Source organism: Muntiacus reevesi, chromosome X, assembly GCF_963930625.1.
Source record: "Muntiacus reevesi chromosome X, mMunRee1.1, whole genome shotgun sequence".
Lineage (NCBI taxonomy): Eukaryota > Metazoa > Chordata > Mammalia > Artiodactyla > Cervidae > Muntiacus > Muntiacus reevesi.
Genome location: NC_089271.1, coordinates 17,082,850 through 17,108,631, shown reverse-complemented (window position 1 = coordinate 17,108,631; position 25,782 = coordinate 17,082,850). Strand labels below are relative to the sequence as shown.

General features: G+C 40.5%; 1 pseudogene; it reads left to right on the top strand.

The window, feature by feature from the left end:
- The first annotated feature begins 19,858 nt into the window (after positions 1-19,858).
- Positions 19,859-22,141, top strand: LOC136153741 (ARL14 effector protein-like pseudogene; annotated as a pseudogene).
- The last annotated feature ends 3,641 nt before the right edge of the window (positions 22,142-25,782 follow it).

Below are 25,782 nucleotides of genomic sequence, written 5' to 3'. Positions count from 1 at the left end.
GGTACCTCATTGTGGTTTTGGTTTGCATTTCTCTGATAATGATTGATGTTGACCATTTTTTCATGTGTTTGTTAGCCATCTGTATGTCTTCTTTGGAGAAATGTCTGTTTAGTTCTTTGGCCCATTTTTTGATTGGGTCATTTATTTTTCTGGAATTGAGCTTCAGGAGTTGCTTGTATATTTTTGAGATTAATCCTTTGACTGTTTCCTCATTTGCTATTATTTTCTCCCAATCTGAGGGCTGTTTTTTCTCCTTGCTTATAGTTTCCTTTGTTGTGCAAAAGCTTTTAAATTTCATTAGGTCCCATTTGTTTATTATTGCTTTTATTTCCAATATTCTGGGAGGTGGATCATAGAGAATCCTGCTGTGATTCATGTCGGAGAGTGTTTTGCCTATGTTCTCCTCTAGGAGTTTTATAGTTTCTGTTCTTACATTTAGATCTTTAGTTCCCTCCCTGGTTTCTTACAAGGCCAAGACCTAATTCTAAATTCCCCATTCAACCATGTCTGAGACCTGAGACAACAGATCAAGCCTGTCTACACAGGGCGAGAGGTTACTTGCTTCTCTGACCAAGATGTACACACACACACACACACAAAAATACACAAGGATGCAAATGGTTGTATCGTAATGTGATCATGCTTAACACTACTGAAGCTGGACATTTAAAAATAGTTAAGATGGTGGACTTAATATTATATATTTTCTACCACAGTAATTTAAAAATACATAAGACCCAACTTTTAGTTTTCACACAACAGACATGAGAATTGCTTCCTTTTTGTCTAAAATGAACGTACACTGCCAATCTTTAAAGCCTGATGCAACTTAACATACTTCAAATGAAATACAATCTGTTCCTATGGAGGAAAAAAAGATAACTTAGAAAAACACTCAAGCTTCTGCACAAATCTATGTTCAGTAAGACAAATGGACATAAGAACAGGTTAATGACAGAAGGACATTAAAAATAGAAAAGAACTATTGATTTGAAGGTGTTACCTCAAGACATAAGTACCAATAAATACTGTAGAGGAGCAGTCTCCATATTTCAGATGATGATGTGAACGGATCCATTGCCGTTTAAGGGTTTACTCATTGCTTCTGAGATGCAATTTATTGTTTATCTTGACACTGCTTTGGGATTTACCAAATCACTAAAGGGAATGGGAAGTTCAGTTCATAAATATAACCTTTGTAGGATGACAAATACAAGAATGTTCCACTTAAATAACTGAGTTCTTTTTAATTTTTTCTTGCAAAATTTTAAATTTTCTCAGAATTTTGATCAAGCCTATAAAAACAAACCCATGTTCAACCAACAGGGCCTCTTCATTCACACGTTGACACCCACGGGGTAATAGTGTCAAAAGACTAAAATGCAAAAAAAGAAAAAAAACGACTAAAATGCTGTTCTTCTCTAAGTGTTGTCTATATCACAGTGAGTGTTGTCTAAAGATTTGGTAGAAGCATTCACTGGAGGGATTTCAAGTATGGAAACAGATGAAGGAGGAAATAACTGGAGCAATGGATCCTGCAGGTAAGTAGAGGCCAGAAGATTTATAGCAACAGAAATTTTCAAGCAAGAAAATAAAATTAAGGTAATTTGGCCTTGACACAGCTCATTTATTTTTATTTCTTTTTCCCACTTAAACACGAGCATTTACAAGTTAAGAGATATGTGTCTTCATGTTGCTCACAGTAGAAAGACATAGATTCAGAAACATAATTTTAACAATTAAATCTATAGATGTCTTCATGTAATCAAAATATATTATCAGACACTGTACTAGAGATCAGCACAAATTCTGTCCTCAAGAAACAAATAGTCTAGTGGGATAAATGGCATGTTAAAAAAAATTTCAGTGAGTTTCATGTCTATAGAATCCTTACAACATTTCTAGGCACATCCTAAGTGTCATGTACCTACAAACAAAATAAATAAAGATACATTCACTTATTTATTCGACAAATACTTATCACCTTCTAGGTGGCAGGACCCATGTGAGGTGCTCAACATTCAGAAAACTAAGATCATGGCATCTGATTCCATCACTTCATGGCAAATGGATGGGGAAAGAGTGACAGACTTTTTGCGGAGGGGCATCCAAAATCACTGCAGACGGTAACTGCAGACATGAAATATTAAAGATGCTTGATCCTTGGAAGAAAGTTATGACCAACCTAGACAGCATATGAAAAAGCAGAGACATCACTTTCCCAACAAAGGTCCATCTAGTCAAAGCTATGGTTTTTCCAGTAGTCATGATTGGATGTGAGAGTTGGACTGTAAAGAAAGCTGAGCCCCGAAGAATTGATGCTTTTGAACTATGGTGTTGGAGAAGACTCTTGAGAGTCCCTTGGACAGCAAGGAGACCCAACCAGTCCATCGTAAAGGAAATCAGTCCTGAATATGCGTTCTGAATAAGGACTGATGCTGAAGCTGAAATCCAATACTTTGGGTACCTGATGTGAAGAGTTGACTCATTGGAAAAGACCCTGAGACTCGGAAAGATTGAAGGTGGGAGGAGAAGGGGACGACAGAGATGGTTGAATGGCATACCTGGCTCAATGGACATGAGTTTGAGTAAACTCTGGGAGTTGGTGATGGACAGGGAGGCCTGGCATGCTGCAGTCCATGAGGTCACAAAGAGTTGGACTTGACTGAGCGAATGAACCGAACTGAACGTGGCAGGACCCATGTGAGGTGCTAGAGAAAGAGTGCTGAATAAAGAGTTTACATTCAGAGGAGAGGACAGATACTGAACATTCAACAAGCATGGGTATCCTGGAAGCATTCCTGGGATGCTCGGGAAGCCAGAGAAGGCTACTGATCCCAGGAAGGCCAAAGGCTAGGCTAGACCAGGCCAAGGCTAGAGAGATTTAGCAGCATGTCTGATAGCCAAATAACAAGAAGAGAAAAGTAGTTTACCCCAAGTCCAAACGGAAATTTAATATCTGAAGTCAAATTTGGGAGAGGCCTGAAGGCCAGTGAGGCAATCAAGATCTGTCCCACAAATTCCACACTGGATCAAAGGGAAGCCCAAGTGCAGAGGCAAGCACTGGCCTGCATGCATTGGACCACACATGAGAGCTGAAGAAGCCAATGTTGTTGGAAGGGAAGACTAGGCACAGTGCTCAAGACTCTGGCACTTTGGCACTAGGAACAGTAGAACATCCATTGCACAAACAGGTCTGGACCAAGAGGTGTTGCAGCTGAGGCAAACTAGGAATTAGATATGTGCTTCTGATGGTGTCCTTCCAATATTAATGCAGGTTTCTTACTGAGGGAGTAGAACTGGCACCAGGATAATTTTTTTCATTTCCACTGTCCACTTTGCTAAAGTAGGACTGATTTACAATTTGTTGGTTATAGAAGTAGTCACACATGGAGATCTGAGTTAAATGGTACCATATTTCTGATTTCCACTGGAAATGGTATTACCTTTATAGATTGGTGCTCAGAGCAATTATGCAGTTGGTCTGTCTTTTAACTTGGTGCTGAGCCTGAAGGATACCAGAATATGAGTGTCTCCTGATCCCCCTGGTGTGAACTGCCAAGGGCTGGTGTGTATCTATGTGTATGTGCACATAAATAAAAGTGTATCTGTGTGTGACTGTTTGTATGTGTGTGTGTGTGTGCACATGCATGCGTGTGTTCCTCCTCCTGAACAAGGTGGATTCTACCAGGGTTAGAAATATGTCAGTAGTATTGAATCATCTAAATTTTATCACTTGAGAGTTGAGAACTCAACACTTTTTATATAGCCTTTTCCTTTTTTCTTCAAACCCCAGAGCTTGGATTCAGGAGTCTGCAAGCATGGAGTCCACCCAAACATGGGCACAATAAAGGATAGGAATGGTAGAGACATAGAAGATGCTGAAGAGATCAAGAAGAGATGGAAAGAATACACGGAAGAACTGTATAAAAAAGATCTTAATGACCCAGACCACTAAAATGGTGTGGTTAGCCACCGAAACCCAGACATTCTGGAGTGTGAAGCCAAGTGGGCCTTAAGAAGCACTGCTGTTAATAAAGCTAGTGGATGTGATGGAATTCCAATAGAACTATTCAAATCTCGAAAGGAGGATGCCATCAAAATTTTGCATTCATTATGTCAACAAATCTGGAAGACCCAGCAGTGACCACAGGACTGGAAAAGGTCAAAATTCATACAGTTTCATATCTGTCGTTTGATCACCGGCATGTCAAAAATAGGAACAACTCTTACTTCATTGGCTGGTAAGGTTTCTAACAATGAAAACTACTTTCTAGGGGAGTCCCAAGCCAACACTGTTAATTCAGAACCTATTAACATGCAGATTTCTGAACATCAGCACCTAAAAATACATTTATTGGGTCCTTTTGAACAGGTGGTATTAAGATGTGGTTTAACTGAAGGGTCTGAGCTTTGGAAATTACATGTGTATCTTCTGGCTTTGTCACCATCAGATAAGTCTTACCAATCCACTGATGGCTAAAAGCTAAAAGCAAAATCCTCATCCCAATTCCCAAGAAAGGTGGTACTAAAGAATGTTCTAACCATCAGACAATTGCACTCATTTCCAATGCTAGTAAAGTCATGCTTAAAATCTTGCATGCTAGGCTTCAGAATTATGTGAATCAAGAACTTCCAGATGTCCAAGTTGGGTTTAGAAAAAGAAGAGGAACTAGAGATCAAACTGCCAACATTTGCTGGAGTACAGAAAATGCAAGGGAATTTCAGAAAAACGGCTATCTCTGTTTCATCGACTACACGAAAGCCTTTGACTGTGTAGATCATGACAAACTGTGGAAAGCTCTTAGAGATGGGAATACCAGACCATCTTACCTTTCTCTTGAGAAACCTGTATGCGGGTCAAGAAGCAACATTTAAAGCCCTGTATGGAACAACTGATTGGTTCAAGATTGAGAAAGCAGTATGACAGAGCTGTCTGCTGTCACTCTGTCTAACTTATATGCAGAGCACATCATGAGAAATGCCAGGCTGGATGAGTTACAAGTCTGAATCAAGACAGGCAGGAAAAGCATAAACAGCCTCAGATATGCACATGATATCACTAACAGCAGAAAGCAAAGAGGAACTAAAGAGCCTCTTGATGAGGGTGAGGGAGAAGAGTGAAAGAGCAGGCTTAAAACTAAATATTCAAAAAACTAAGGCCATGCCTTCCAGCCCCATTACTGCATGGCCAATAGAAGGGGGAAAGATGGAAGTAGTGACAGATTTCCTCTTCTTGGGCTCCAAAATTACTGCAGATAGTGACTGCAGCCATGAATTCAGAAGACAATTGCTTCCTGGCAGGAAAGCAATGACAAACCTAGACAGTCTGTTGAAAAACAGAGATATTGTTACTCTGCCAACAGAGGTCCACACAGTCAAGGCTATGATCTTCCCAGTCATCATGTATGGTTGTGAGATCGGAATGCCAAAGAATTAATGCCTTCAAACTTAGGTGCTGGAAAGGACTCCTGAAAATCCCTTTGATGGCAAGGGGTCAAACCAGTCAATCTTAAGGGAGATTAAGACTGAATATTCACTGGAAGGATTGACGCTGATGCTGAAGCTCCAGTATTTTGGTCATCTGATGCAAACAGACAACTCATTGGAAAAGTCCCTGATGCTAGGAAACATCGAGGGCAGGAGAAGAGGGTGTCAGAGGATGAGATGGCTCAACGGCACCACTGATGCAATGAACATGAACTTGGGCAAACTCTGGAAGATGGTGAGGGACAGGGAGGCCTGGCGTGCTGCAGTCCATGGGGTCACAAAGAGTGGGATATGACTGGGCAACTGAACAAGAAACATGGTAAAGCCATGCCTGTGATCCTTAATGACTGTAAGACCCTGGGCACGTCCTTAACCCCATTAAATGGTAGTTTCCTGAACTTTAAAATGGGGATAATAATATTTAGCTCCTAAGATTGTTGTGAAGAAAAAACAGCATACTGAAAGCATTGAATGTGATTCCTGGATCATCATAAGCACCAAGTAGAAGCTCTTATGGTTAGAATTATAGGTACTAAACAAGGGCTACAAACATCCAGATACCACCCACACTAGGGTGTATACTCATTTCCCAACATTACGGTGTGCTTTATACATAGTTAAAATACTAAACAAACTGTAGACATAACTAAAGCAACCCACTTAAAATGCTTCATCATTTGCCACTTTACAAGGTACTCAAAAGCTAGTCAGTTCTCTTCCAGACAAACAGATGGCCTTTCCTCATCTTAATATATGTAGAATGATTTTGTGAGCCCAAACTGATCTGGCTTAAAAATCCAAGCGTTTTTTTATCTCTACATAAATTAATAATTCAAAACAAAATTTTTAAATAACAAACTTCCATCTTGCTAAAAACGAGAGTCCATTAATGGATGTCTAAACTTAGAAAGCTCTCCAGCCGTCTTATCGGTGGGTTTTTGTTGTCTCCCTCAAAAGCACACTGATGGCCTAGCCTCAGCAGCATCAGACAGAATGAGATGGAGGTAGTCAACAGTGCAGGACCACCTTCTTCCTGGGCTAGATTTTAACACTGCTATAGTGGACTTTTAATCCATTAATTAACGATGAAAAAGGAAGGGATAAGAGTGCTATATTCTGACATCAGTAGTTTCAAACTGCCTAACAAGAATGTTTGGAAGTCTCCAAAATTGATTAGCTCAACCACTGATGGGAGTAACTAAAGAAAACATTCAGCACAATTTGATTCAACAGTTCTTTACTGAACTGCCTGTGAATCCTGAAACTGAAGATCATTTGGAATTTTTTCTACCATGTTTACAGAGATCGTGAACCATGAAAAAGAACAGCTCCTTATCACCGACTACTCCATCTGTTCATCTATTCATCCATCACTCTATCCACCCATTCATCCACCATCCATCCATTCATCCAGCTGCCCCACAAATACTTACTGAATGTTTTTCCTCTCATGGACCTTACCAAGAATGATGAGATATAATATGGAACTATTATTCAAGAAATAACAATAAAGAAAATAAATGGGGTGAAAGAATACAGTGCAGTATATGTGTGCAAATTTCAATAGGAGAGCAGGGATGGTCTCAGTAAGTAGGCAATATTTGGGCAATGACCTGAAGGAGGTGAGAGAATAAACCATGCATATGTCTGAGAGAAGAATGTTCCATAGAGAGAAACAGCATGTGCAAAGCTGAGTGTGTACTTTGTGAGATGGAGAAATACCAAGGAGGCCTAACATAGCACAATTCCACTGGTCTATGAGACCAGGAAGCCCTGATATTTTCCCACACTGTGTTCTCCTGGATTCCCTGGAAAACAGAGCCTGAAGAAAAGTTTAAATGCTAAAGCTTTCATGGGAGGTATAATCCATGGCAGCTAAAGTAAGGAGAAAAGAGGGAGATTCAAATACAAGGTGAGGGACGTCCCTGGTGATCCAGTGGCTAAGACTCCACACTCCCAAAGCAGGGGGCCTGGGTTCAATCCCTGCTCTGGGAACTAGATCCTACATACCGCAAATAAGAACTCACAGGCCACAACTAAAGATCCCACATGCCACAACTAAGACTCTGAGCAGCCGGATAAATAAATAAATATTCAATATAAGATGATGTCCTATGATACTGGCCACTGCTTCCCAACAAACTTTCCATCAAACTCAATGAGAGAAAGAGCTGATTCTCTCACGTGTGTCCACCTGGGACCAAGATGAAAAGAACTGTGCCCCATTACAGCCCATCAGAGAGGGAACACATAGGGAACTTAGCTGCTGACTCTCTGCTGTCTCCTGTCTCTACACTGATCAAAGGTTGTCCCACGGGCATTAACTTCCCTGCACTCCTACACAGAAAATCATAAGACCTGTGCACTTTATTCTGTGTAAAAATAAAGATAAATTTCTATTGAATACTAACAAACGAAACATAGTCTGTTGCTTCAGCCTAGGTCCCAATGAGAAGATGGTGTGTGGCAGGACTAGTGAAACAAACCTTTGACATAAGCCACTGAAATTTTAGAGTCAATTTTTGTTTCAGCATAACCTAGCATATCCTGACTGACACAAGGATTCACTACACCATTAGCACATTAATGACATGAGCTTTTCAGTACAGATATCTACTTAATGTTATTTAGTCCACTATTCTCAAACTACTTTGATCATTGAATATTCTTTCCACAGAGCACCTTAATATAATGGAAGTAATCTGACAAAACACGATCTGTATAATCTTCTCCAAGGAGATTGGGCAGCACACCCTACTGTGGAATAATGAAAATATTCCCAGATCTTAGCAGTTTGGGTATGAATGATGTCCCATTTTTATGCCCAAATTGGACTTCCCTGGTGACGCAGTGGAAAAGAATCCATCTGCCAATGCAGGTACACTGGATCAATCCCTCCCTGTCCCTATGCCCTGGAGGAACTAAGCCGTTGCACTACAAGTACTCAGACCACGTGCCCGAGCCAGTGCTCCACAAGAGAAGCCACTGCAATGAGAAGCCCCAGCTCTTCCCAACTAGAGAAAGCCCCTGAGCAGCAACAAAAATCCAGCACAACCAAAAACTAACTAAAGAAAAAACAAACACATTTATGCCCAAATTAAGGACTCCTAGCCCAAGACTACTGTTCTGCTGCATCCCACAGGCCAGCAAGGCCTGACTTGCCCAGTTTCACAACCAAAGAAAGGGCCCTAAGTCAGCGACAGAGACGAAGACATCATGGTTGAACCGATGGAGGACCCTGACTGTCTCAGGTAAGGTCCTGGAGCAACATCCCACCGTGTGCAATGCAGGAGCAGGCAGGCAGCACGGACACGTCGGCAGGTTTCACTGTTGGGGGTTGGGGGAAGCCAGGATTACCAATTGTATGAGAACTGACCTCAGCTGATCCCTGTCAGGCATATGCCCTGGAGAAGGAAATGACTATGCCTGTCTGGAGAATGCCTGGCAGGCTACAGTCAGACTGGGACATGGCTGAACACGCATGCGTGCAGGCACGCAGGTACCCATGCACGCATGCGCTCAGGCACCCGCTCACGCACGCAGGCACCCAAGGATGCAGCTCCACACCCATGCATGCACCCATGCACACAGCCACGCACCCACGCACGCAGGCACATATGTAGCCATGCACCCACCCACGCACCCACGAATGCACTCAGGCACCCACACACACACACACACACACACACACACACACACACACACACGCAGACGCCCACACAAGCACGCATGCGCACACCACACACGCATGCGGGCACGCACCCAGGTGCGCATGCACCACGCGCGCATGCGCGCACACACCACGCACGCATGCGCACATAAGAACCCCTGCACGTGGGCACCCAAGGCCGCCATTGCCCAGAAACGACTGATCGCGGAAACCAGTTGAGAGACAGACTCCTCCTCTGCAGTTTGGTAAGCTATCGTTAGCTAGGCCGTGGGGCAAGGAGGTGGGAAGGCACTAGTCGGACAGGGACAGAGAGCAAGAACACAGCCATTTCGAGTGACTTCATCTTCCAACTGCCGCTAGAAATTCCTCGATGCCCCTGGGACTTCACAGGGCAAGTATCTTACAGGTAGTTAAGGAAACGCTTGCCCATGTTCCTCTGAACTGTGTTTGTTGTCACGTACCTATTGGTACTTCGTGGTTGCCAGGTAGGCACCTATTTCTATTTCTCTTCTATGACTTGCCATTCTCCAGCGCTCACTTTAAGGTCCTATAGCCCCAGTGCTATGTGCTGGTCTCAGGAAGAGTAAGACTGGGGAGCATAACCCATCTCACCCTTTTTAACTTTATCTTGAGTAATTTTCTTTTCATATGTTATCTCCTCTGCACAATAATCACATAATCCCTTCTTGCAGAAGCTTTTAATTTTTTTATTTTATTTTTTAATGCTCACCATTTTTTCCCTCAATTATTTTTATTAGTTGGAGGCTAATTACTTTACAATATCCAGGTTGGATGCATGAGACAAGTGCTCAGGGCTGTTGCACTGGGATGACCCAGAGGGATGGGATAGGGAGGGAGGTGGGAGGGGGTTCGGGATGGGGAACACATGTAAATCCATGGCTGATTCGGAAGCTTTTAATTTTAATTTGGTCCCATTTGTTTATTTTTGCTTTTATTTCCAATATTCTGGGAGGTGGGTCTTAGAAGATCCTGCTGTGGTTTAGGTCGGAGAGTATTTTGCCTATGGTTTCCTCTAGGAGTTTTATAGTTTCTGGTCTTATGTTTAGATCTTTGATCCATTTTGAGTTTATTTTTGTGTATGGTGTTAGAAAGTGCTCTAGTTTCATTCTTTTACAAGTGGTTGACCAGTTTTCTCAGCACCAATTGTTAAAGAGATTGTCTTTTCTCCATTGTATATTTTTGCCTCCTTTGTCAAAGATAAGGTGTCCATAGGTGCGTGGATTTATCTCTGGGCTTTCTGTTTTGTTCCATTAATCTATATTTCTGTCTTTGTGCCAGTACCATACTGTCTTGATGACTGTGGCTTTGTAGTAGAGACTGAAGTCAGGCAGTTTGATTCCTCCAGTTCCACTCTTCTTTCTCAAGACTGCTTTGGCTCTTCTAGGTTTTGTGTATTTCCATACAGATTGTGAAATTATTTCTTCTAGTTCTCTGAAAAATACCGTTGGTAGCTTGATGGGGATTGCATTAAATCTATAGATTGCTTTTGGTAATATACTCATTTTCAATGAGTATATACTCATTTCAATATACTCATAATATACTCATTTCAATCAATATACTGTATTGATTCTTTTGATCCATGAACATGGTATACTTCTCCATCTATTTGTGTCCTCTTTGATTTCTTTCACCAGTGTTTTATAGTTTTTTATGTATAGGTCGTTTGTTTATTTAGGTAGATATATTCCTAAGTATTTTATTTTTTTCATTGTGATGGTGAATGGGATTGTTTCCTTAATTTCTCTGTTTTCTCATTGTTAGAGTATAGGAATGCAAGGGATTTCTGTGTGTTAATTTTATATCCTGCAACTTTACTGTATTCATTGATTAGCTTTAGTAATTTTCTGGTGGAGTCTTTATGGTTTTCTATGTAGAGGATCATGTCATCTGCAGACAGTGAGATTTTAGATTCTTGTTTTCCAAACTGGATTCCTTTTATTTCTTTTTCTGTCTGATTGCTGTGCCAAAACTTCCAAAACTATGTCAAACAGTAGTGGTGAGAGTGGGCACCCTTGTCTTGTTCCTGACTTTAGGGGCAGTGCTTTCAATTTTTCACCGTTGATGACAATGTTTGCTGAGGGTTTGTTATATATAGCTTTCATTATGTCGAGGTATGTTCCTTCTATTCCTGCTTTCTGGAGGGTTTTTTTTTTTTTATCATAAATGGATGTTGAATTTTGTCAAAGGCTTTCTCAGGATCTATTGAGATAATCATATAATTTTTATTTTTCACTTTGTTAATGTGGTGTATTAAATTGATTGATTTGCAGATATTGAAGAATCCTTGCATCCCTGGGATAAAACCCACTTGGTCATGATGTATGATCTTTTTAATATGTTGTTGGATTCTCTTTGCTAGAATTTTGTTCAGGATTTTTGCACCTATGTTCATCAGTGATACTGGCCTATAGTTTTCTTTTTTTGTGGCATCTTTGTCAGCCTTTGGTATTAGGGTGGTGGTGGCCTCATGGAATGAGCTTGGAAGTTTACCTTCCTTTGCAATTTTCTGGAAGAGTTTGAGTAGGATAGGTGTTAGTTCTTCTATAAATTTTTGGTAGAATTCAGCTGTGAAGCCGTCTGGTCCTGGGCTTTTGTTTGTTGGAAGACTTCTGATTACAGTTTCAATTTCTGTGCTTGTGATGGGTCTGTTAAGATTTTTTCTTTCTTCCTGGTTCAATTTTGGAAAGTTGTACTTTTCTAAGAAGTTGTCCATTTTATTTGCACATAGTTGCTGATAATAGTCTCTTAGGATCCTTTCTATTTCTGTGTTGTCTGTTGTGATCTCTCCATCTTCATTTCTAATTTTGTTGATTTGATTTTTCTCCCTTTGTTTCTTGATGAGTCTGGCTAGTGGTTTGTCAATTTTTTTTATCTTCTCCAAGAACCAGTTTTTGGATTTTTTGATTTTTGCTGTGGTCTCTTTTTTTTCTTTTCCACTTATTTCTACCCTAATTTTTAAGATTTCTTTCCTTCTACTAACCCTGGGGTTCATAATTTATTCATTTTCAAGTTGCTTTAGGTATAGAGTTAAGATATTTGACTCTTTTCTTGTTTCTTGACTTAAGCCTGTATTGCTATGAACCTTCCCGTTAACACTGCTTTTCCAGATATGTATTGTTTATTTGAAAATATTTAATGAAATCTCCTATCTCTAGGTAATATGTGATCACAGAGATACCTTTGCAAAATTTATATTTATATATATATATATATATATAGTGTACATACAGAAAAGTGCATGTAACCTAAATGTAAGACTCACTGAACTTTCAGAACTTAAACATGCTGTGGACAATGAACAGATCAATAAAAGGACTTGGGATTTCCCTAGCAATCCAGTGGTCAGGACTCCATGTTCCTACTGCAGAGGACATGGTTTCAATCCCTGGTCTGGGAACTAGATCCCACAAGCCACATAGCACCAATAAGAAAATATATCTTTACCCACGACCCCAGAAGACCCACCCCCAAATACTCTTTCCAGACACAGCTTCTCCCCCTTGGGGTCACCAATAGCCTGGCCCCTAACAGCAGAGATTCCTTTTGCCTGCCTTTGAACTTTATATAAATAGCAACATATAGCCTGTGCTCTATTTTCCTGACTTCTATCAGTCAGCAGTATGTTTGTGAGAGCCTTCCTTATTACTCTGTGTAGTGATACATTTTTTTCCCTCTCATTGCTGCAGAGCAGTATAAATACACTAGAATGTGTTTACCTGCTTTCCTGTTGATGGACCTTTGGGTAGTTTCCAGTTCAGTGCTGTTACAAACACCCAAATTCATGTCCTTTCATCAACACAAGTATGCACTGTTTTGGGATATGTACCCAGGAATTACTGGGTCATAGGGTAAGCAGGTGTTCAGCTTTAGTAGGTATCAGCTGTCATCAAACCATTTGTTTGTGTTTGTACAAGTTTGCACTTCCATTAGCAGTGACGAGACTACTGGTTGCTCTACAGCCTCTCCTAAAATGTACTCAGATCAGTCCCTTACCTTCTAAGGGATGTGGTATTTCTAGTGGCTCCAAATCAAGATTCTGGATCTAGACTTTCTGGGTTCAAATTCCAGCTTGATCCTTTAATATGTGTGTGATCTCAGACACCTTACTTAATTTTTCTGTGCCTCAGGTTTTTTCTTCTGTAAAATGAAGACAATAGATCATCTACCTCATAGAGTTAAGGATTAAATGAGTTAATGCACCTAGAACACTAAGGATAGTGCCTGGCACATAGACAATACTCCATAAATCTTAGATATTATTTTCATTCAAATGAATTGAAAAAAATCAGTTGCCACCAGTGCAATAAGGGAGTTGTGTATCTTATTGTAAAAGAAATAGAAAGTTTCCCACATATCCTGGGAGGCCGGCAGATGAGTGCCACAAGGGGTCTCTGTGTGCAGGAGCAATATAGCATACATGTCTGAATCTCGGGCTATGCCAGTCACAGCTAATCCTTGGGAACTTGTATGTGCAAATTAAACTATCATGGCAGTGCCCCAAAATAGTCATGGGAGAGTATGAACCATGTATACAATCACTATAAATGACAGTTGGGGCTTTATTTATTTGGCTAATGAAGCCACTGACATCTCTCCTCTTTGAGTTAGCAGATAACAGTTTTAGTGAATTCTTTACAAACTCTATAAACTTTAACAGTCTAACCCTTGGCAAACACCACTTTAGGAATTAACATGGATGTGGCTTTCAGTAAATAACTATAGATTCAGTAAATATTCCACGGAGGAAAGAGAAATGGTAAAGAATGATGATAGGAGAGTAGGTAGGAAGTTCAAAGACATGCAAAGCTGACACTCCGGTCTCCATGAGTGAGTCACTGACTAGAATTGGCTTTTAATGTGAAATATCAGCAAATCAGCAAATACATTTTTTGTGTCCATCTTCTAGCTTTTGTTGTTGTTGTTGAGTCGCTCCATCGTGTCTCTTTGCAACCTCGTGGACTGTAGAGCACCAGGCTCCTCTGTCCATGGGATTCTCCAGGCAAGAATGCTGAAGTGGGTTGCCATGCCCTCCTCCAGGGGATCTTCCCAACCCAGGGATGGAACCCCCACCTCCTGCATTAGCAGGTGGATTCTTTACCACTGAGCCCCCAGGGAAGCCCATCCCCTATTACAGCTTGCACTGTGTTTAGCCGCTCACTTGTGTCCAACTCTTTGTAACCCCATGGACTGTAGGCCACCAGGCTCCTCTGTCCATGGAATTCTCCAGGCAAGAATACTGGAGAGGGTTACCACACTCTCCTCCAGGGGAATCTCCTCAGCCCAGGGATTGAACCCAGGTCTCTGGCATCACAGGCAGATTCTTTACCATCTGAGCCATCAGTGTAGCTTAGTGGGTCGCAACTCTGGCTGCCTATGAGAGTCACCTGGGGGGACTTCCCTGGTGGTCCAGTGGGTGGGACTCCACGCTTCCACTGCAGTCGGGGGTGGGGGAGTGGCCAGGGTTTGTTCCCTGATCTGGGAACTAGTACCCTGCACACTACTCAGTGTGGTCAAAGAAAATAGAATCACCTGGGGAACTTTAAAAAATTTACATTCCCCCCGCCAAAAAAAAAAAAAAAAAAACCATGCTCAGCTTCTCACTCAGAACTGTCAATTGAGTTTGCTTGTCAGCAGGGCCCAGATGTCTTTTTTCCTCAAGGTCTCCAAATGAATCTAATGTGCAGCCAGAGATGGGAAATATTTCCTTCTGAGCATCACTGCAACAATACTGGCGGTGCTTTCTGAATGATCATCTCTTGCAGTGGGGACACAGGGAGGATCCTGAGTAGTTTCTATGGAGTCTGCCTGGTTTAGTCAAGAAAAGCTCAAAACACTGGCTCAACTGGTTTTTATCTGGTACAATTTTCTCTCCTACCTATAACCTCAGAATATTCCAATCTATTTTAAGCCTTCCTGTGGTTTCTAAAGCACAATACTTTCCGAGCTGAAGACTTACCATTTCAAATCTCATGGGCTATGATTCAATCTAGAGCAGAACAAAACAGAACTTAAGTATCCCAATTAGTAATTGTATTGAAAGAAGACCCAGGAAAGTGCCCTGCATAAGAGTGAAATTGTGTTTTATGTGGTGGTTGTTGCTATCACCTGTGGTTTCAACTGCAGGAAAAATAGTATAAAGCCATGGAACAATCATTGTATTGGGTTGGCCAAAAAGTTCATTTGGTTTTTCCATGAAATTTACAAGAAACCCAAATGAACTTTTTGGCCAACGCAATATTTGAACATGGGCACACGTGAATTTGAGTTTCTGACTTAGCCACTTGTTAGCTGTGAGTCCTTGCCTTCTCTGAGCAAATGTTTCATGAAAGATGGAAGCATTAGCAGATCTCAGAAGGAAATTTTGTAGATTAAAGGAGCTAATGTTAGCGGTGCTTGGCAAGGTGTGAGTCCCAAGTAAATGGCACTTATCCTCGTGTGTTATTCGGCTAAGGCTATGATGCTGCTGCATAGCAAACACCCCACCCCTAAATCTTAATGGTTTACTAAGATACCATTGATGTTCTTCCTCATGTGTCTGTGGGTCACTTATGGCAGCTCTTCTTAAGGCTGTGAATCAAACTGAGATCTGTTCATATGTGTCTCATTTTGCAGTCAGCAGCTTCCTGGGGTATGCACTTCTCATGACAGATGACAGAAATACAAGAAGAACTTAGCAGAAATTTGCAATGCCCTTTAATATCTCAGCACAGAACTCATTAATGATCACTTGTGCCCATTTTCCCTTAGCCCGAACACGTCACATGGCGAATTTCAAGGTCAATGGGATGGAGAAGTATAATCTACCTAGTGAAACTATGGCACGATACAGGGAATAGAAGGAAAAATTATGAACAAATAATACATTCTTCCACACTTTCCTTCTGTAGGGTGTCAACAGAGGAGAAAAGAAGGGTGGGTAAGGAGGGAAGAAATAAATAGTTGGATCCCGTAGGAACTGTGCCTTGTGCCTCATTTGTAAGCTCTTGTCTGGCCTCCTTTATAGAACTGGTCCAGCACTCCTTCAGGCAGAGAAAAGCAGGTCTGTGGGCGTGGCAGCTTTCTGGATCCTCCCCCAGTCCAGGTATTTGTGATGAGGGACACACTACTCAGAGACAGTCTAGAATTCACCAGAAGCCTTCTTGAATTCTCCTTGCAGGAACACATCTAATTTTATTTAGGAAGATAAACAGTAGCAATGGCTGGTGGAACTCAGCAAAACATACTATACTATATACCAGTTGTCAAAATAACCAGATCTTTGTCTAAATTCAACCCCTTCTCTTTACCCTTTCAATAACTTTTTAATGTATGGGCATTGTCTCTTATGATTTGCTCCAAATGACATCATCTCTTCTCCGGTATATAATAAAGTGAAGTCCCTCAGTCGTGTCCGACTCTTTGCAACCCTGTGGACTGTAGCCTACCAGGCTCCTCCATCCATGGGATTCTCCAGGCAAGAGTACTGGAGTGGGTTGCCATTTCTTTCTCCAGGGCATCTTCCCGACCCAGGGATCGAACCCAGGTCTCCCGCATTGCAGGCAGACGCTTTAACCTCTGACCCACCAGGGAAGCCCAGTATATAATGGTGGTAGGCTAAGAATCCTTCATTTGAATTCTAATATTTCATTTGTATTTCAAATCTAGGTGAATAGGCAGCCCCACCACTATTAACCAGAGGGTTCTGGCCAAATATGTAGTGTGGTTGTAGACAGTTACCAGATACACCCTCGTATGTTCACTAATTTCAGGAGGAGTATAGTGAATTAATCAAAGGGGTTTAACTGTTAGGACTGAGGATCACTCAGAATGTATCTCAAGATATCAAACTGTATGAAAGCCATCTCCCTAAAGATCTTTGTTGAGGGATATTTAGCAACAGCTGTGTGAGCAGAGGATGGCAGGCAGAGCTGGGCTCTGTTACAGTCTCAGAAGAGCTACACAACCACCCTTCTCCAGGTGTGGTCCCTGGACCACCAACATCAGAATCAGCTCCGACTGTTTGTTAAAAATGCAGAGTCACAGGCAACCCCGCAGACTTAATGAATTGGAATTTCTGGGTGGAGGACCCAAGAATTTCCACTTCTCTATACATCAAGGCTTTTGTATAACATCAAATATAGACAGAGTTCCCATACATCTTAGATTCCATGTATCAGTTATGGAAAATGTGAAGTTTTTATAATGCCAAATTAATCATTCTTGCTGTTAAATGAAAAGGATCTCTTTCATTATTACTATTACTGAAGGTTTTTTTATTTTTATTTTTTGAAAGTTTTTTAAAAAGACTAAATTTGTTGAAACCCTCAGCCAGGGTACTCCTGAAATAAGATTTCTTTTGCCCCCTTCCCTCTTTTTTTTTTTTAACATAATTTAAACATTTGAAACTATTTTTCATTAAGACTATTTCAGTAATAACCATTTCCCTCCCATTTTCTCAAATACCAATGGCCTACAAAACTCGTATAAACATTTTTAGATGAAAGATGAAAGTTAAGAGACACAATTATTGTGAAGGACAGGAGATTTTATTTGTGTGTTACATTTAACACATTTCCCCCCTAATGAATAGATGACAAACTGCCTTTTTATGCGTTTTAGGTAAAAGGACTGTCTTTGGTGAAAGTAGTGTAACCACCTAAATCAGGATTATCTTTCATCTTACACTTAGTAAGTATATTTTAACATTTTTAATCTATGTGAGTGGGATAATAAAAAGCATCAACTGCTTCAATAAATGAATTAAGCAAAAAGGCAGTTTTGAGAGCTGAGAGAAGTATAAAAAACATCAATCAAGAACAAGTCTTACGGAGTCCTCCCTCCCTTTTCTACCTTCTTTCACCTCCTGTTATTACATATAAGTTAAAGGGTTTCATCTTAATGGCTTCCTGCTTCCAACAATGTGGAAAGTGAATTTGAATCATTTGGAATATTCTGAAACCTTACTGTAATCATGAACAGAAAGATGCAAAAAGATGTTGAAACATCTGTTTTCCAGATTAAGAATATCACCCAGATAGTTGGGAAAAAAAGTCTTCCATTATCTCGCCTTTAATCCAATTAGCAAATCCATGTCAATCTCAAAGATTCTAGTAACCATTGCTCAGAGGGAGAACAATCCAGAAAAAAAACACAAAAAGGATATTTTCAACACCATGAAATTTAAGGACTAACAGAACTATGGTAAGAAAGATAATGATAGAGCTCATGCATTTAAGACTTTTATGTGGTTGGGCTCAGAGTTTTTTCACTGTATTTTATGACAAGTAAATAAATTGTTGAGTGACAAGAAAAAAGTAATGTTACCTTCAAAGTGATTTTAACAGAAAAAAGAGTTCCCTGTGAAAATACCAAGATCTTTCCTGACCAACAGGGTTGGAATGTCAAGGGTCCAAATACATTCACCAAGCATTTATTTCTATTTTGAATTTCCCTAAACTGTTTGCCTGAATATATCCTCCCAACATGTTTGAGAGAGGTCAAGGGTTTAAGAGGCCCTGGGGTTTAAGCTACCATTTCTGGTTCACAAACACATCTCCTGTCAAAGGTTGAGTGTGCTATAGCTGAACATAAAATGGCCACATCTGTTCAGTTGCCTGCTGATTTTACTTGCAGTATCCAGCAAATTGGGTTATTACAGTGCTCCTGCAGTAAAAGGTCTCATTGTAATCTGATTCTATTTTCTTTTACTAACTGTTAATACTCTAAAAATAAAAGGAATATCAGTGGAACAACATTGGAACATTCAGACAGGCAACAAACTCTGCTTTTACTGTAAAGGTATTGAGAATCAGTTTTGTGTTTGGTTCACAGGTATTCATAACTAACCTTTGAGTTTCTCTACCAGAGTCTTGATGCCTGTTTCTAAAACAAATACTGTGCCTTAAAATTGGCCTACACAGATATTTTGCTTAATTGAAGAGTGAAAGATTTTTACCCCAATTTATTCAGTCTTGTAAAGGCCACTGCTTGAAGGACTCTGGACTTGTGTGTGCAATTGTTACTGCAATAAATAGGGCACAATTCCTAGGGTATATGATATACTCTCTTCATCAATATTTGTTGAATGAATGAAAAAAAAAATAGTGGTTTTAGACTGAATTATGGTGGCAGATTTGCAAATGCACACACTCACTTTTTGTTTCCCATTATGGGAATGAACCAGAATTCTTTAAGATGTAAAACTTAGTTCTGGAGAGGGACTGGCAACCCACTCCAATATTCTTGCCTGGAAAATGGACAGAGGAGCCTGAAGGGCTGTACTTCATGCGGTTGCAAACACTTGGACAGAACTGAGTGACTGAGCACCTCACTAAACTCGGGGGAGGGGGGTGGCGCAGAAAAATGATATCAAGGTTAGTTCTAAATAGGGATGCCTCTATTGATATTTGATTATTATGAACCCCACCCCCCATAGGGTTCTCTGAATCTGAACTGGAGCACCTTTCCCTGTCCTTGCAGTGAGCTACAGATAATTGGTCTCTCCAGTGGAGATTGCCAAACCTTTGCGGGCAGAAACCTGGTCTTATATCATCTTTGAAGCTCTCACTGCACCTAATTTAGGGCATACCCATAGAGAAGGTACTTTTATTATCCCCACGTTCAGATGAGGAAAATGAGGTGAAGCAACTGAAGTCATCTTAAGTTAAAGTCAGATAGTGGTGAAGACAGTGCTAGTGTCTGATCCCTGGCAGTGTGATGCCTGAGGCTCCTCTGCCTAGGGTAATGTAGCACAAAGTTAGCTGCTGCCCCCCTTTTTCCCCCCAAAAAAGTAAGATAAGTAGTTAACCATGAAATTAGAACTCAAAGAATAAGAGTAATGAAAAAACTAAATGTTCTAGACTTGCCAAGACATTGGAGTAACTTAGATAGAAATTATGAAACTGTATTATTTCTGTCCTGGGTATTTAGTCAACAAGATCCTGGCAAACAAATCCAATTGAAGAGAGAGACTTAGAGGAATCATTTGCTTTTCCCTCTCTGTAGACACTACATTGTTCAAGTGACAAGGAAGACCTAAAAGGGAACCTGTTGTGTGAAATTAGTAGCATGTATCAAACAGAGTGTGGCCAGTCCTCTGGAATTGCCTGAAACTCTCCAGTGAGAAGCAAAGGGAATTTTTCTCTAGTATGGTGATCTTCTCACAGCTGATGCCCCATCCTCTGTCTCTCTCACTTTTAGCAAGTTTGCTTCTTGAAGCTAGGCAGACCATCCTTAAAGAAATTGGCGTCCTCTGCCTCTCTACTCTAAATTATTAGTAGTTTGGGAAGCTTTGTGGAGTCTGTAGGATGTGGGCCAATTAGGAGAGAAACAGAGGGATGGGGGGAGTGGTGAGGGACGAGACATACCCATGGAGACAATGAGACATGGAGAGAGGTGAAATGACACTGAGAGTCCTTGGGAATGTACTGACTTTAGAAAGCCTTTTAAAAACCAATCACTAATTCAATATGATTAATTACCTTAAAGTAGCTTGTAGAGTGTTTCCTGAGAAGTGGAGGTCACTTCAAACGAAATAAACCACAGCTAATGTGCTGACGTTTTAAAGAGAAAAGGCAATTGCTAAAATGACCATCCGATTTCCATTACTTACTACAGTCATTAGAAACAGGGAATATGTTTATTGATCTGAAGTGGTCCAAACTGTGTTTTCTTTGTTCAAACCAATTTAGCGGGAGGAAAAGTCAAGAGTTTGCCTTGTGTGGGGGTGTTGGGGGGGGGAGCATTGCAGAGAGGAGGAGAATCTTTACATAAAAAACTGTTGTTTTTCTATCCTAGGGCCACTCACCTAAGAAGAATAACTGGATTTCTGTTAAAGCAAAGCAGTTTTTGCCCCTGATCGCTATTGGTTTAGGTCTAGGCCCTTGAGACTCAAAGTAGGTTTGGAATTAGCAGTATCAGTACAATCTGGGCATACATTAGAAAGATAGACTCTCTGGCCCCACCCCAGTCCTAACTGAATCATAATCTAGTTTTTAACAAGAAGTTTCATGATTCATATGCACATTAATGTTTGAGAAGTACTAGTCTCTGCAAACATGAATGGTTATTTAAACATGTGATAGAAAAAAGAGATGGTGAAATAAAGGAGGAAAAACTATCTGGTAAAAGCACTTTTGTCCAAAGATTTGTTGGTGTTGATAAACTTGCTCCTATCCACTTAACCCAGGTTTGAAGTGAAAACTTAACAGGCCCATTCTGAAAAGACGTTTACCAGATCCAGCGTCCTCATGGTTGAATGAGCCACCACAAATGGTTGCTGACTTTGTTTGTGTCCCCAGGTGAGCAGAAATGAGTGAACAAGCAGAAAAAAGCAGTTCTGTGCGAGAGAGACCTGCACGTCAACGTTCTCCTGAGAGAGCCAGTGAGATGGAGGAGAAGAAAATGAAACAGCTGGACCGGCAGTTAAAATGTTTGACATTTCGAAACCCCGGGCCTCAGATCGCCAACTTTAATCCTGGAATAAGGCAGCAGCAGAAGAATGAGCCAATGTCAAAGAAGAGTGAGGTTTCTCCTCCAAAGCGCGAAGCCAAGAAGTATGATGGAAAGGGCAGGCTCCTCGTCAATCAGGCTGACCTGTGTGATTGCCTCGATGAAGATTGCCTGGGTTGCTTCTACCCGTGCCCCAAGTGTAACTCCACCAAGTGCGGGCCCACGTGCCGCCGCAACCGCCGCTGGGCCTACACCAGCATGCTCGATGAGAATGGGGAGGTCATCAGCACGATGCCATTCGACGTCTCCGACTAGGAGCAGCCCTCCAGGCTGATCAAGTTTCTCTTCCTTGCAGTTAAACCAGCCTCTTTCTCCTGGGTGAATTTTAGGACTGGGGGAAAAAAGTTTGAAAAATACAGTTTAGACTAGTTAGTGTTCTCTGAAGCCATAGAACCCTGTGTAACACGCTGTCCTTCTCTAACCTTCCTGCTGTGACGACTCAAATTCCTCCCCTGGTAACAAGCAACTCAGTTGCTACTCTGCTCTCAGATTAAAAATCCCTTTCCTCTTTGCTGATACCTTAGGAGATGGAGTTTTAGGATTTTCAGAATTCTGTAGCTGAGAGCTTGTCTTGACACGGAACATATGTTTATAATAGCTAGTTACCATTAGGATCTTACACATTATCAATTCTAAATCAGAATTGCTATTTGGATTAACTTGGCACTGCATACTTGTAGTCTCATTTTTTATTATTACTGTTTTAACAATACTAAAATGAAATTTGTTTTTTTAAAAAAAAAGCTTAATTGGCCACATGGCCCAGCATATGAGCACAAAAGCAGAGATTCAATTTAAGTGATATCCAAAATGCCAACTGGAAGCAGACTTCAAAGGATAAGTTTTAATCTAATTGTTACATACAAATGATTTAAAAGCATTTTTTTGGCAGCTAAGCTTACCAGCCACACAGAACTGGCCAAGGTGCTACAAAATTCCTAAAGCCTAAGTTGCATTTGTTCTTGGAGGTATAGGATTTAAGGACATTCAGCTAGAGTTTCTGCTGACCTCAGTGAAGATACCATCTCAGAAGACTGATGTGAAACATCTGGGCCAGGTTTGGCAGCTAGTGTGCAAAACCGCTTTTAGGGAAAATCTCTATGAAAATGTTCACACCCACAGCATCATCGGGAAAGTTTCTCTTCAGTCATCTTTGACACCAAGTTTTATTCAAATGATCTGTAAGAAGAAAGTTGCTTTTCCACTTTTCCATGTTTACTGCTCAGGAACATTTAATTGCTTCTTCTGAAGCTTTGGATTCGGCACAAAGAGACTTTCCACTGAACACAGTTGTGCAGGCACTGGCTGAGGCTGCAGACGTAATGGGCTAAAAATAGAGAAAAGACCCCTATCTCTATCCCACCAAATGGCCATGTATGTTTACCCACTAGAAAATATTCACCTGAGACCACTTTTGCCTTTGACTAACTCACCCAAAATCTCTGTGTGGCAAGTTCATTAATAAAAAGCATTTAATTTTCCTTACTTTGATTTTTGTGTGTGTGAGAATGTGTGTGTTTTTTAGACCCAAGAGAGAAAAAAAAAAACTTTTCCCCCTTCCCTGAAGCAAATCCATATTTTGTTCTTCGGCAAACACCAATCACGTTCCATCAGAAATTCCTGATAATAGTGATATTACGTTGGTGCAAAAGTTTTGCCTCATCCAACATATTTACCTGCCCTCTTGCCAATCGCCCACCACTTCTTCAAGCGTCTTGACACCTTTTTGTGGGGGAGATGGTTCCACAACCAGCAGGAGGCAGAAAATGATTTCCAAGAATTTAATCAAATCCTGAATTACAAATTTTTTAAAAATTACTCATTTATTTTTAAAATTTATTTTTTAATTGAAGGATAATTGCTTTACAGAATTTTGTTGATTTCTGTCAAACCTCAACATGAATCAGCCTTAAGTATACATATGTCCCCTCCCTCTTGAACCTCCCTCTCATCTCCCTCCCCATCCCACCCCTCTAGGTTGGTACAGAGACCCTGTTTGAGATCCCTGAGATATACAGCAAATTTGCCTTGGCTATCTATTTTGCATATGGTAATGTAAGATTCCATTTTACTCTCTCCATTCATCTCACCCTCTCCTGCCTTCTCCCCGTGTCCATAAGTCTGTTCTCTGTGTCTGTATCTCCATTGCTGCCCTGCAGATAAATTTTTTGGTACCATCTTTCTAGATTCCATATATATGTGTTAGTATACGATATTTGTCTTTCTCTTTCTGGCTTACTTCACTCTGTATAATAGGCTCTAGATTCATTCACCTCATTGGAACTGACGCAAATGTGTTCCTTTTTATGGCTGAGAAATATTCCCTTGTGTATATGTACCACAACTTCATCCATTCATCTGTCGATGGACATCTGTGTTGCTTCCATGTTCTAGTTATTGTAAATAGAGCTGCAGTGAATATTGGGGTACCTGTGCCTTTTTCAACTTTGGTTTCCTCAGGGTATATGCCTAGGAGTGGGATTGCTGGGTTATATGGTGGTTTTATTCCTAGTTTTTAAAGAAATCTCCATACCATCTTCCTAGTGACTGTATGAATTTACATTCCCACCAACAGTGCAAGTGTTTATCCACACCCTCTCCTGTTTGTAGACATTGTGACAAGGGCCATTCTGACTGGTGTGATGTGATACTTCATTGTAGTTTTTTGTTGTTGTTGTTGTTGTTTATTATTTTGTTTTATTTATTTATTTTTTAATTTTTATTTTTCAGTGGGTTTTGTCATACATTGATATGAATCAGCCATAGAGTTACACAAATTCCCCATCCCGGTCTCCCATCCCACCTCCCTCTCCACCCGATTCCTCTGGATCTTCCCAGCCCAACAGGTCCGAGCACTTGACTCATGCCTCCCACCTGGGCTGGTGGTCTGTTTCACCACATATAATATACATGCTGTTCTTTCGAAACATCCCACCCTCCCCTTCTCCCACAGAGTTCAAAAGTCTGTTCTGTACTTCTGCGTCTCTTCTTCTGCCCTGCATATAGAGCCATCGTTACCATCTTTCTAAATTCCGTATATATCTGTTAGTATACTGTAATGTTCTTTATCTTTCTGGCTCACCTCACTCTGTATAATGGGCTCCAGTTTCATCCATCTCATTAGAACTGATTTAAATGAATTCTTTTTAACGGCTGAGTAATATTCCATGGTGTATTCATTGTAGTTTTGATTTGCATTTCTCTAATAATGAGCGATACTGAGTATCTTTTCATGTCTTTCTTAGCCATCTGTATGTCTTTGGAGAAATGTCTGTTTATGTCTTTTCCCCCCTTTTTAACTGGGTTGTTTCTCTGGTATTGAGTTGTATGAGCTGCTTGTATGTTTTGGAAATTAATCCTTTGTCAGTTGTTTCATTTGCTATTATTTTCTCCCATCCTGAGGGTTGTCTTTTCACCTTTCTTATAGTTTTCTTTGCTGTGCAAAAGCTTTTCAGTTTAATCGGGTCCCACTTGTTTACTTTTGTTTTTATTTCCATTACTCTAGGAGGTGGGTCATAGAGAATCTTGCTTTGATTTATGATATCGAGTGTTCTGCCTATGTTTTCCTCTAAGAGTTTTATAGTCTCTGGTCTTACATTTAGATCTTTAATCCATTTAGAGTTTATCTTTGTATATGGTGTTAAGAAGTGTTCTAATTTCATTCTTTTACATGGAGCTGTCCAGTTTTCCCAGAACCACTTATTGAAGAGGTTGTCTTTGCCCCACTGTATATTCTTGCCTTCTGTCTTGTTCCATTGGTCTAGATTTCTGTTTTCGCAAAGCACAGATTTGTATGCTTGAGAAATAAACAAACTTATTTCTCATTGGCAAAAATGTGTTGATTATAATGGTTCTATTTTGATTCATAAAGATGTGTTTGAGTCTAGTTATAATGATTTAAAATTCGTGGTCTGAAACCACAATTACCTTTGCAGCAACCTAATACTTCGCTCGTTTTTACAGGTCATCTTAGACCGAGAGTTTAAATAAAATGGACTATCAGAATTAGTAGTTTTTCTTTTTAATGCTCAAACTGGTACCTAGCTTTGCTGAATTGGTGAAGATGGGCTTGAGAAATACAAACTGAACTTCCATTCTAGTCAAACAAC